The 12,872-nt window shown below is 35.8% G+C and overlaps 1 pseudogene across 1 annotated transcript in view; it reads left to right on the top strand.

Moving 5' to 3' along the window:
- LOC143246948 (neural cell adhesion molecule 2-like) overlaps positions 1-12,872 on the top strand; it is a 189,095-nt pseudogene that overhangs the window by 160,345 nt on the left and 15,878 nt on the right. The window contains exons 4-8 of the transcript XR_013026279.1: positions 444-647; positions 4,528-4,836; positions 4,959-5,249; positions 9,408-9,695; positions 12,161-12,462. The product of XR_013026279.1 is annotated as a neural cell adhesion molecule 2-like (transcript). The remainder of the gene's footprint in view (positions 1-443; positions 648-4,527; positions 4,837-4,958; positions 5,250-9,407; positions 9,696-12,160; positions 12,463-12,872) is intronic.

Raw genomic sequence — 12,872 nt, 5'->3', positions numbered from 1 at the left:
AGCATATAAAGGTGCGCGTATAAATAAAAAAATTGTACCAGCGAATGTTCGCTTTTAAACATGTAAATCTATTTTATTTGAGTGTTTTCTTTTTTTTTATTTTTGAGCTACGTATTGGAGGCGTCTGTACACTGTTCTAGTTCATATTCAGAGTGGTTTTGCTTATGCTTTCTTTATTTGATAACGTGCAACCTCTAAACGTTCGTTTAGAAGACGAGTTAAAATCATTTAGGTGGAATACGTTGAGTACACATATTTTCTGTATGTTCAGATATGTGGTATTATTTCTATAGATCTGTTTAATTAAATAATGAAATAGTATTGGCTTTTTAAAAATAAAGTCTTTGTAGGATTAGATTATTAATGCAAAGTGCGAGAGTTTATTTATTGTTTTTTGTAAATCCACTAATAATCATTTAACTTAAAGCAGTTTCTGTGACTAGGAAACCCTCCTTCTTCTGTCACCTGGTGGAGAGACTCGAAAATACTGGATGATAGTTTTCATACCGTTTCTCGATCTTTAGTTCAGAATATTTTGGTTATCAAAACTCTGAATAGGCGACATCTGATGGCTACGTTTTCTTGTCAGGCTTCGAATAACGACCTGTTACCACCAGTTTCAACGACGGTGACAATCGATATGAATTGTAAGTAGTAAACATTGACATTACAAAAGTCTACCGTGTTGTTATATATCTTTCAAAAGCATTTTAACGAATGTAATTTGACATAATTAGTAATTTTCTAGTCTGTAAGAAATGACTGTTACGACGTATTGAAGATAAAAACTTTACGTTGTTTCAAGTTATATTAGTTAGATTGACCTGATATGGCCTAGAGTGTAATACGCTTAACTCGTAATCTTCGGGTCGCTAGTTCGTATCCTGTCACAGAATATATACTCTTCTCGTTGGTAAAAGAAGCCCCAATAGTTGGCAGTTTGTGGCGTTGACTAGCTGCTTTTTTCCTGTTCTATTACTTCTAAATTAGGGACGGCCAGCGCAGATAGCCCTGAAGTAGCTTCGCGCGAAATTGAAAACAAAACGACAAAAAACAAATGAACCATAACATTTGTTTCAACGCACACTGCGTATATACAACCAAAAGCCCATCAGTTCCTAACCAGCGGTAACGAAATTCTAGTAAAGCCTACATTCCCAGAATTGAATGCTTTATTACGAACTAAATAAATGAACTAATTAACTAGGATTAATTATGAAAACATGACTCGAAGTTAATGAATAACAGTTCATCATACAGGTTGAATAATTCAATCTTAGACATAGAACATCATGTCAGTGTTGTTCCAAGTAGTGGTTTACATTAAAGTATTATTGAAACACCAGAATAATAATAAACAGTTTTAACCTTTATTTTCTAACGTTTGTACTCCTGAATTATTATCATATCTCACTGAGTGTAGTTATAACCATATTTAGATAGACGTATTACGTTATGATTCAATCCAAAGTGTGTTATAATTTATATCGAGAATAAGGTAGCGTGACAGCTATAGTATAGACCTACACGTTAACACCAACGAACCTCACGGAAACAAAATCTACGAAGTGATAAGCCTACTGTAACTTGTTTTCATTCAAAACTTACAGAAGAAATGTGAAATAAATGTCGAACCAGAATAAATAAAATGACTACAACTAAAGATCAATGGCTGTGGAAGAAAATAGAAGTTTCGAATTTGACTTAGTGTGATAGATCTAAGCCTAACGTAGGTAGAATGTACAGCAGATCTAACTTGGGTAGAATGTAATGTTATCTTAAGTTTCAACTTTGACATATAGTCACTATCAAAGGTAGCGATCCCAATAACACTGGGATTAATAATGTTTCTGTTTATCATCCAAACTTATTTCCGAATTAACATGCTAAATTAGTTTTTCCAGAGACTGTTTTAAAGTTCTTTCATCCGTTGCCCTGAATAGAATTTAAAAGTGTTCAGATAGGGTATCAATTCCATATTCATAAGCATGGTTATAAAATACTTGAGTTGTTATTGGTGTTTCTGGTAAAGGACCTAATATAGCTTTTCAAGCAGAAAGAAAATTTATATGTATAGACAACAAGAGGTTTACTGTACGTTATTACACTTGTGAGTTTCGTAGTTTGTGTTTCTATAGACACATCTAAAGTATTTTTGAGGGTAGACTTTATAAGTTCAAAATTATTTACTTTAATAACAAGGATTTGCTACTTGGATGAGTGTGATATTTATTGAAACATTTTAACATTGACGTGTTTTTAATGTGTTTCAGTCAATATACAAATTCCTGAAATTAAAATTGAATTATGAACAAAATGCAACTTCTCACAATCTAAAACACTGCTTTAATTACCTCTAATTTTTAAGAGAACCAGGTTATACACTTTTTAACGTAGAAGAACCAGGTTTCTAATATTATAGAAAGTGATTAGTGTTTGATGTTTTTATTCTACCTATTCTAATATTAGTTTTAATATAACCAGGCTATGTATATATTAATATTAGACGAACCAGGTTCCTAAAGGTTTTGAAAGTAATTAGTGTTTGGTGTTTTGTTCCATCTGTTTTAATTTTTCACCCTCACTACGTGTTTATCTGATATTATTTAATGTGTTAGCTTTGCAGTACGAACACTTAGGGGCCCGGCATGGCCAAGTGTGTTAGGGCGTTCGACTCGTAATCTGAGGGTCGCGGGTTCGAATCCTGGTCGCCGTGGGGGCGTTATAATATGACGGTCAATCCCACTATTCGTTGGTAAAAGAGTAGCCCAAGAGTTGGCGGTGGGTGGCGATGACTAGATGCCTTCCCTCTAGTCTTACACTGCTAAATTAGGGACGGCTAGCGCAAATACCCTGGAGTAGCTTTGCGCGAAATTCAAAACAAACAAACGAACACTGAGATGATTTTACACTCAAGATGAGAAAGAAGTGTATAGAAAGTTAGTGAAACTTACAAATTCTTTTTACACGTGGTGTACTTAATTTAGATTGAAAAAAACAAACAAACAAACACGAGCCTTCCATCAAGATATTTATAATAATTTTATTTTGAATTTAATGACACTTTACCAAAACAGTCGAATCTTCCAGAACATAAGTTTGGGTATTTTGAAAAAGTTTGGTTTCTTACCAAAATGTGACTCGAAACAAATCTATATGATTGCAGATTCTAAATGCACATAAAACAATGTAGTTTCAAGAAACTACCCACATGTACATAAAATGAACCGAAATAATGACTTAATAAGAAAAAACCTACTGCTTTTTATACAAAATCATTTATTGTGTAAGGAAATAAAGAGAAATACATTCTAACGACAATCCAATACCAAGTCCACAATATAAAACTCTAGTGTTTGAAAGTCAAATAGTTCATATAAATAGCACGTGTATCATTTTATAATTTGACCTGTTTCTGCTTTGACACATTGATTTAATAGATCTCTACAGTATAACTTTCCCAGAAATACGAAAATACAGTTCTCGCAGTACAATAACATGTGTATGAAAGCATTAGCAAAGATGATAAGCCTAAATAATTCAAATTGCTTACCATTCTGTTTTATCTTTGAGTTAATGTATTTTCAAGTAAAACAGTGGCATACTTGATTGTTTTAGAGAAAAAAATATATTTTTTACAATATATAATACTTTATCATTCTTTCAACAACAACAAAAAATACCTCAGATAATCAATTTTGGTCCATTAAATCGTATGTCACAGTTGAAGTGTCTGTTGTAATAAAGTCATGATGTATTTTAAACCTTCTATAAACAGCAGACTACTAAATGGCTCGTTGAATCGTATTAACTAAATATATGTTAAAATTTTAATTGTTCAAACCCTATTGTAAATAAATTTAGAGGTGCTATACAAAATCTCCCAGTGGCACAGCGATATGCCTACGAAATTACGACGCTAGAAACCTGGTTTCGATACCCATGGTGGGCATAGCACAGATAGCCCGTTGTGTAGCCGTGTGCTTAATTACAAACAAACACATACTGTACAAAATGGCCCGGCATGGCCAAGTGTGTTAAGGCATTCGACTCGTAATCCGAGGGTCGCGGGTTCGAATCCTGGTCGCACCAAAACATGCTCGCCCTTTCAGCCGTGGGGGCGTTATAATGTGACGGTCAATCCCACTATTAGTTGGTAAAAGAGTAGCACAAGAGTTGGCGGTGTGTAGTGATAACTAGCTGTCTTCCCTCTAGTCTTACACTGCTAAATTAGGGACTGCTAGCGCAGATAGCCCTCGAGTAGCTTTGCGCGAAATTCAAAACAAACTGTACAAAATATCAGAAAGTTATTTGATACGATTGATTTATTTTAAATATTACAAAATTTGTAAATCTGTCATTATACTTATTTCTTTTACATTAAGCACTTTTAATTTCTCTGTTCAGAAATATAACTCATTGTGTACAATGGTAATTATATAATTTGATATCCATTTATTAGTTCGTAGCTTTACTTACGATTTACAGTTGTTTAACCAAATACATGCCTCTCATTTTAATACATAGTCAAGCCTCTTGCTGTGTGGATTGAAAACAGCAACCGACCACTGTCAACACAAAAAACCGAGCAAACTAGTTTGTATCGGGTAGGATCACGCCCAGCTGCGCAGCTAACCTGGTGGATTGGAGGGAAAAGACTTGAAAGTGCCAAAGTTACGTCACCGTTTGATGACAGCCACCGTGAGAATAAGACCCTCAGTGTTTTAATATTAAAACCAAATATTGAAGATAACGGGAAATATCTATCATGCAGAGCAGAAAATCCGTTAATACCAAAGAGTGAAATAGAAAGCGGTTGGAAATTGGATGTACACTGTAAGGCAGTTTTATATACTTGTTGCCATTCAGTCTAGTGTTCTTGGATTTTTCATATGAGTTACGTGTTTGATAACTTATTCCAAGTTTTTGTTGTCTTTAATCATGTTCCTGTGTTGCAGATGTTCCTCAGCTAACCCTTCGTCTAGGAAGCAAACTGCGACACAGCCATATTCAAGAAGGTAATGACGTTTATCTGGAGTGTAGAATTCGATCGAACCCTCCAACTTCTGAAATCATTTGGAGATTTAATGGCCACGAGCTGACTACGAACACTTCAGGTGGAATTATAATTAGCAATCAGTCTTTGGTATTGCAAAAGGTTAAAAGACGCAACAGAGGACATTACACCTGTTCGGCCATGAATAGCGAAGGAATAAGTGAAAGTAATACAGTGTTTCTTAGAGTACAGTGTAAGTTAGTCGTTTCTAATCATCTGTAACTGAATACAACGGTGTAAGTTAGTCGTTTCTAGTCATCTGTAACTGAATACAACGGTGTACGTTAGTCGTTTCTAGTCATCCGTAACTAATACAACGGCGTAAGTTAGTCGTTTCTAGTTATCTGTAACTGAATTCAACGGAGTAAGTTAGTCGTTTCTAGTCATCTGTAACTGAATACAACGGTGTAAATTAGTCGTTTCTAGTTGTCTGTAACTGAATACAACGGTGTAAGTTAGTCGTTTCTAGTCATCTGTAACTGAATACAACGGTGTAAGTTAGTCGTTTCTAGTCATCTGTAACTGAATACAACGGTGTAAGTTAGTCGTTTCTTGTCGTCTGTAACTGAATACAACGATGTTTTTGTTCACAAACTGATATTATTATATTTTATTTTTAAATCGTATTTCTCAGAAAGAAGTAGTTAAGTGGGGCTAAGCCTCTCTCATCCATGATTGTTTTACAACATACTATATTTCGTATCAGTCAGTTTTCTACTACTAATTTACCTGATAAATATAATTGTTATCTGTTTGCGTCATCGAGTTTCTATTATTATTATTATGAATGACATTAACACAAGGCTGATAAATAGTTTCTATATCAGAAGATCAAAACTCCCATAAACAATTTTAACCTGTTATGTTTGTATGCAGTAAAGTGGTCAACTAAAATATATCACTTATAGATCCGTCGCTATGACAATGATTCAGTCAGTGCTCGTGCGTGGAATATTCATACAAGGAAGATGTATTTTTATTCTCTTTCATTGTTTGTGGTTTGTGTGACAGGTTGTTAGTTGAAATGTCCAATATTCTAGTCTTGATGTTCCAAATATGGTTCGAGCTATCGGACGTGGGCACGTTATAAGAATCACAGTCAATCTTGTCATTCGATTTAAAATCCCAGACAAAGGTCAAAGATTACGTGTTGGCAGATGCTGCTGACAGTCTATCTGTTCTTTCGTCAATGATAGATAACTAAGGATATTAATAGTGTGGAACCAACTTAGGTCATGCGCCATTCGGAATAAAGATTTCAATTCTATAAAGGATTTAACTTCACAAACATCTCTTCACTTTATAATTATGTTTAGTTCTGAAGAAACATCATGGCAGGGTATGTTTTGGAATTTGTATAAAAATGCATTGATACAATAAGTGCTCAGAAATTATTTTAATGAAAACATATTTTCCAACTTCTTACATGTATACAGATATTTTCTGTGGCAAAGAACTATCTTTCCCTCCTTCAATAGACCACGAATTAATGTTTAGAATGTAAGTAATGCTTAAGTCGGTGACGTCAACATGAAAAATATATCATTAGTAATCATGTCACAGTGTTTTGGCTCCCCAATGGCTGGCGGTATCTCTAAAGTCTTACAACGCTAAAACCGGGTTTCGATACCTGTGGTAGGCAGAGCACAGATAGCCCATTGAGTAGCTTTGTGCTTAATTCAAAACAACGACAACACAGTGTTTTGTTTTTCAGGCAATTTGCTGTATACGTGAGTATAGACTTGAGTAAGTTATGGTAAGATGGTTTTGAAGACTCTTAAGTTTGATAAAGTCCCTACCGCGTCGTGTCATGAGCTGTATGACGACTGAGAATCTGGACCTCAGTTTCGGACCGTAGATTCTATGACCACATCTTATTGATAAGGCTGTCATGTCTAAAGCACAGCAGTACCCCTTGCTAGCTTTCCATAATCTATCTATTACATGAAGATGATAAGTTGCCAGTGCTCATTTCAACAGTCCAATGAAACAAACATGTCCTCCATTGGTACAACAGTAAGTCTACGGAGTTATTAAACCCATGTGTCTTTGCTATAAAAAAACACACAGTCATACAAACATAGGTTCTGCTAGTAACAGGAATTGTCGTCATTGTAGGTAATAGCTTGTATATTCGTGTAATTCTTCAGTTGTTTGAAGTTTGCGACAGTGAACAGAGGGAAATTTTATTATGTTTCCTATCGTTTGTTGAAAACTTTGACCTCTATGTTCCAGTATTGTAGTCTGTTATAATGAAACGTACTTGTCCTACCGCAGCTTGTGTACAACTTGTTGCAGGTCTCTTTGAGGAAGGTCCTGCTACCCCACGTTGATCCACATGCCCTTGTTTTCCAATGTCATTAAATCCAACAACATCCTGGTGTTTAAATTTTAAATCTCGAATCTGAGCTTATTTTATGAACATATTGCGTAGATATTGCTGTCACATGCACTTCCTAAAAGCGATAAATATTCCGTATTGTCATAAAATCCACCAAACGCCAAACAATGTCAAGATGTAGTTGTAATATCAGTAATTCTACAGCAAATTTACATCGACTGCTATTGTCACGTACCTTGTCGATTCGCATACTCAGAATAGTTTTAATTCAACATATGAACCCTCCGTGTTAGGCAGCAGTAGATGGTTTAGTTCAGGTACGTTGAGACTGGACAAATAACGTTATAGTGTGCTATACATGTAGGTGCAAATAACATAAGCATCCAAGAAAATTGGTGTAATTAGGTTTTGGTTTTGTATTTTCTTGTAATTACTACTGCTCCATTACTTAATAATTAAACGAAGTATTTAGAGTTTGAGAGAGAATTCTAAGTACGATACGGTTAATCCGTACTTTAGAAATTTCAAATGTTTCTAAATAGTTTCACGAAAATATCTGGTAATATTTTCTGTGGTAAAATGGAGTAATAGATTGTTTTAATAACAAAACACCTAAAAGAAATCATGATGTCTAATTTTCTTGGCACCAAATAAATTTGATATTTCAGTTCACATTTCATATAGGTTGTCGTCTTGTTACATAACTAGATATTTCTACCTATCGTATTTAAAGCAGTTTTAAACGTTTCTCAGTACAATAATGATTGCATGTAGGTAAAACAATATCTTGAAAGTGGAATTAATGGAACAATATTCAAGAATTTGTCACGAATTGAATTTGAAACTATTTTTTCAGCACATTCTGTATCTTTGTTCTGACTTTTGGAAATGTTTGAAAAGTATTATAAGAAGGTGTAGTGTGAACACAAACTGTGAACTTTGTTGATTCGCTGAGAATTTCCTAAGAACTGAACTTTTTTGTTTACGTTTATATAGAGGTTAAATAAAGGAATAACATCAAATTATGGCCCGGCATGGTCAAGCGTTTGACTGTAATCCGAGGATCTCGAGTTCGAATCCCGGTCGCACCAAACATATTCGCCCTCCCAGCCTTGGGGCGTTATAATGTGACGGTCAATCCCACTATTCGTTGGTAAAAGAGTAGCCCAAGAGTTGGCGGTGGGTGGTGATGACTAGCTGCCTTCCCTCTTGTCTTACACTGCAAAATTAAGGACGGGTAGTGCAGATAGCCCTCTAGTAGCTTTGCGCGAAATTCAAAACAAACAAACAAGAAAACAAATACTTCTGTGTTATGTATTTTTTGAAGTTTCGAGTATGCAAACACAATTACCACTAAATGTAGTATGGAATAAAAATAATATGACTGTGTTAACAGATAAAAGTTATGGAATTTTTATATTACAAATTGCAAATACAGAAGTAGCCAAACTACTTTACCTGCAAATACTGCATGTCTACAATTAGTTAGTTAATTATCACCATTAGATTCCATCTAGGATCATAGGGCCGCAATCGCTTGCGGATTCTTCAACAAGTATTTAAGTGAGTAGGTTGTTAGCCCACTGCACCGAGCCGTCCCTACTTTAGCAGTGTAAGATTAGAGGGAAAGCAGCTAGTAATCACCACCCACCGCCAACTCTTGGGCTACTCTTTTACCAACGAATAGTGGGATTGACCATCACATTATAACGCCCCCACGGCTGGGAGGGCGAGCATATTTGGCGCGATGCGGGCGCGAACCCGCGGATTACAAGTCGCACGCCTTACGCGCTAGGCCATGCCAGGCCATGTCTACAATTACTATAACCTATTGAACTATGTGTAAATAACAACCTAGCAGCTTTCCAACGAATAATACGTCATTTATTATGGTTATACATTTATGTTATAAATTAATATGCAGACATTTATTATGCGTCTAATTAATAATTGTGTACAAAATTTATGTTTAAAATGGTAAGAATGTTGATATTTTATTATCTTAAACAGATAAACCTCAGTGTGAAAGTGACCAAAGATTTCTCTACGGGACGTCAAAGAACGAGGCTGTTAATGTCTCATGTGGCGTTGAAGCTGACCCACCAGACGTCAGATTTCATTGGCAATTCAATAATTCTGGTCATGTGGTGGACATTCAAAATGACTACCAGGAAGGCTCTAAAAGTGTAGCAACTTATATTCCTAGGACACAATACGATTATGGCTCCTTGTTGTGTTGGGCTACAAACACCGCCGGTTCACAAGATGTTCCTTGTGTTTTTACCATAATACCTGCAGGTGAGATAAAATGATTTATGTGTAATTTCAGCAGATGTTTTACTGTTTTTGGTTTCGTTAAAACTAGTCTAATGTAAATATGTCCACACTGACACAAATATCGAAGAACAGTAATACAACCGTTCTCATTGTGATTTTCTTCAAATCTGATGATTCACTGAGAGCTTGAATTTTTATATTTCCTTGTGAATTTTTTGGCCCATGATAAGAAGAAAATATAAAAAAATATAAAAAAAGTCCAAAGTAATCATGCGTAGAATATGTTGAAATAATATAAAAATTAATAGTCAACATTATATTGTTGCTAAAGTAATTAATGCGAATGTTTGTAGGACTTATGTGACTCTAATGTTTTTTTTTCGAAATCACAGGAAGTCCGAAAGATATGTAAATTATCAAAAGTACAAGCCAAGACAACACAAGAACAATTATTGACCCACGATTTATGGTGAATGAGGGGCACATTTATACAGGTTTTGTGAGACTTTATTTGCCATTAGAACGTCTCCGCACGTGCTGTGTACGTACCCTCAAGATATCGATTCGATATTCGATTTCCATTCATATGTTGACTGGCATCGTGGGTGCTCCAGTCGCTATCTTATCAGATATTAGTTCACGTGATGTCCACAGGTCCAGCATCTTTGCCCTTGGACGATGTCATTCATACAGTTCAGAGGAGTAATGCCTGGTGACCGTGTTGATCAGGAATCGGTCAATTACGTGTCCCCTGACTCTTGATACTGAGGGAGCCACTTCCTAACTGAATTATTAACATGTTAATATTTTTCATATCCAATGTAATATTGTCTTTGCATTAGAAAAGATAATGTGATCTCTGCTAGGAACAAAAATTACCGTCATTTGTGTTTACGGTGTGTTTGGTGACCGCGCAAGCATTACACGTGAGCACCATTATGATATCAAAATTTTCGATACATGTGCCATTTGCCCACCAGAAACCGTAAGATTCTAACTGTTATCGTCTTTCATGGTTTAGTTTTGTAATACGTCGCGTGGTTTTCGCTTATCCTTTGTTAATGAAGATACTAAACTGAGCGTGGCACAGTAATTAACGCATTGGAATGTGGATAACAGTTTTTGTGATTCGTAGCCCTTATTACCCCTCCACATCCTCCAACCTCCAAAAAAATAGAGCCCCATAATTATGGACCAGAGTTGAATTATACGAGTGACAGTCAAATTTACATATTCCATTAAAGTAGCCCATGAGTTAGTGTTATATGTAGGAGCCTTCCATCTTGTCTATCATTCCAAATTATAGAAGACTAAAACAGATATCGTTCGACTAGTTATGCTTAAATTCATTGTAGAACCGTTAAGGGTGCTCGTTAACATGTTAACACGAAGCTTTATTCTATAAAATTACAAACAGATAGGCCCTGCATGGCCAAGCGTGTTAAGGCGTGCGAGTCGTAATCTGAGGGTCGCGGGTTTGCATCCCGGTCGTGCCAAACATGCTCGCCCTTCTCAGCCGTGGGGTGTTATAATGTGACTGTCAATCCCACTATTCGTTGGTAACAGAGTAGCCCAAGAGTTGGCGGTGAGTGATGATGACTAGCTGCCTCTCTCTAGTCTTACACTGCTAAATTAGGGACGGCTAGCACAGATAGCCCTCGAGTAGCTTTGTGCGAAATTCCAAAACAAACAAACAAACAAATAACACAACGCTATCTACTGTTCTAATAATAAAGCAGCCACGTAATATTCATGTTTAAACAAGTGATAGTTAGCTCTGTTGTGAAACTATAAGCTGCAATGGGTTTTCTGTTGTGTGACCTCTGCAGAATCGAACCCAAATTGATAGTCCATTAAGCTTATGTCTGAGAGCAAAGTAGACATTTTACACTGCGTTGTATCATATTTGTATAATTGTGAAAAGTATAAGAAAATTCTACTCACTTGAAAATACTCCACAGTGGCAAAACGACATGTCTCAGGACTTTAGTGTTTGGATGCAATTTCGGTAACCGTGAGAGACAGAGCACAGATATTCCACTGAAACGCTTGTTTCGTTGAACTGAAAACAAAGAAACTGATTCAGAAATTGCAGATATGAATTATTTAACATATAAAAAAGTAGCGTTTATTGTAAAATGTTTATTTTAATTTGTCGATAGAATTATTATACGAGAATATAAACATAATCATATATTTGTAAAATGATATTTTAATACAAATCTTAGACTTTATTTTAAAAAAAATCACTTCTTATACTTGAAACTACCGAAAATAACAAAAGCTTCTTACAACTGTTGTAGTTACTTAATAGACAACAGTTCTCGAATATATGCATTTATATATTTTACGTAAAATCTGAAGCTGGGTTCTTTTTTCTACACTGACTGGAATAACGTGTTCAGAGTTTTCTGATGTGATTTCGAGAGCGACCGAGCATACATTTCCACATCCCTGAGGTGTCTGTTATATTTACGATTTTTCAGGAGTACCGGATCCTCCAAAGAATTGTACCGTGGTGAATAAATCAGAAACTTCGTTTCGAATCGAATGTTTAGAAGGCTATAACGGAGGTCTTCACCAATATTTCACGATGGAAGTTCGTGACAAATACCTTGGATCTGTCTTACTCAATTTAACAGCCAAACAACCAGTTTTACGGTCGACGGTCTTCGCTCAGGAAGGACTTTTGTTGTAACCATTTCGTCGGTAAATGTCAGAGGAAGAAGTCACAGGGTGATGCTGAAACCAGACACGCTCCATGTTCCAGAAACTCTAACACATAAAGGTTTGTAAATGTGAATAATAAAAGAATAGCGTTAGATATTCTATCTGCTTATTAGATTGGGTGTTTAGTATTGTCTGTGATTATAAGTAATCACCGTGTTCTTCTGAACTTAGGTTCTCAACTCGCACGCAATCTTATATGTGTCAGGCAATCACACTATTCGTTGTTAAAGGAGTAGCCGAAGAATTGGCGGTGGGTGGTGTTGACAGGGCTGCCTTTCCTCTAGCCTTACACTGCTAAAGTAGGGACGGCTAGTGCAAATAATCCTCGTGTAGCTTTGCGCGAAATTCAAAACAAACAAAGAAATAGTCCTTCTAATCTTTTACTGTTAGATAAAGGATGGCTTGCGTGTAGCTTTGCGCGAAATTCAAAACAAACAACCAAATAATCCCTCTAACCTTTCACTGTTA

The sequence above is a fragment of the Tachypleus tridentatus genome, chromosome 3 (genome assembly GCF_004210375.1).
Source record: "Tachypleus tridentatus isolate NWPU-2018 chromosome 3, ASM421037v1, whole genome shotgun sequence".
NCBI lineage: Eukaryota > Metazoa > Arthropoda > Merostomata > Xiphosura > Limulidae > Tachypleus > Tachypleus tridentatus.
The sequence above is the reverse complement of the archived record's forward strand: the minus strand, read 5'-3'. Positions and strand labels throughout refer to the sequence as shown.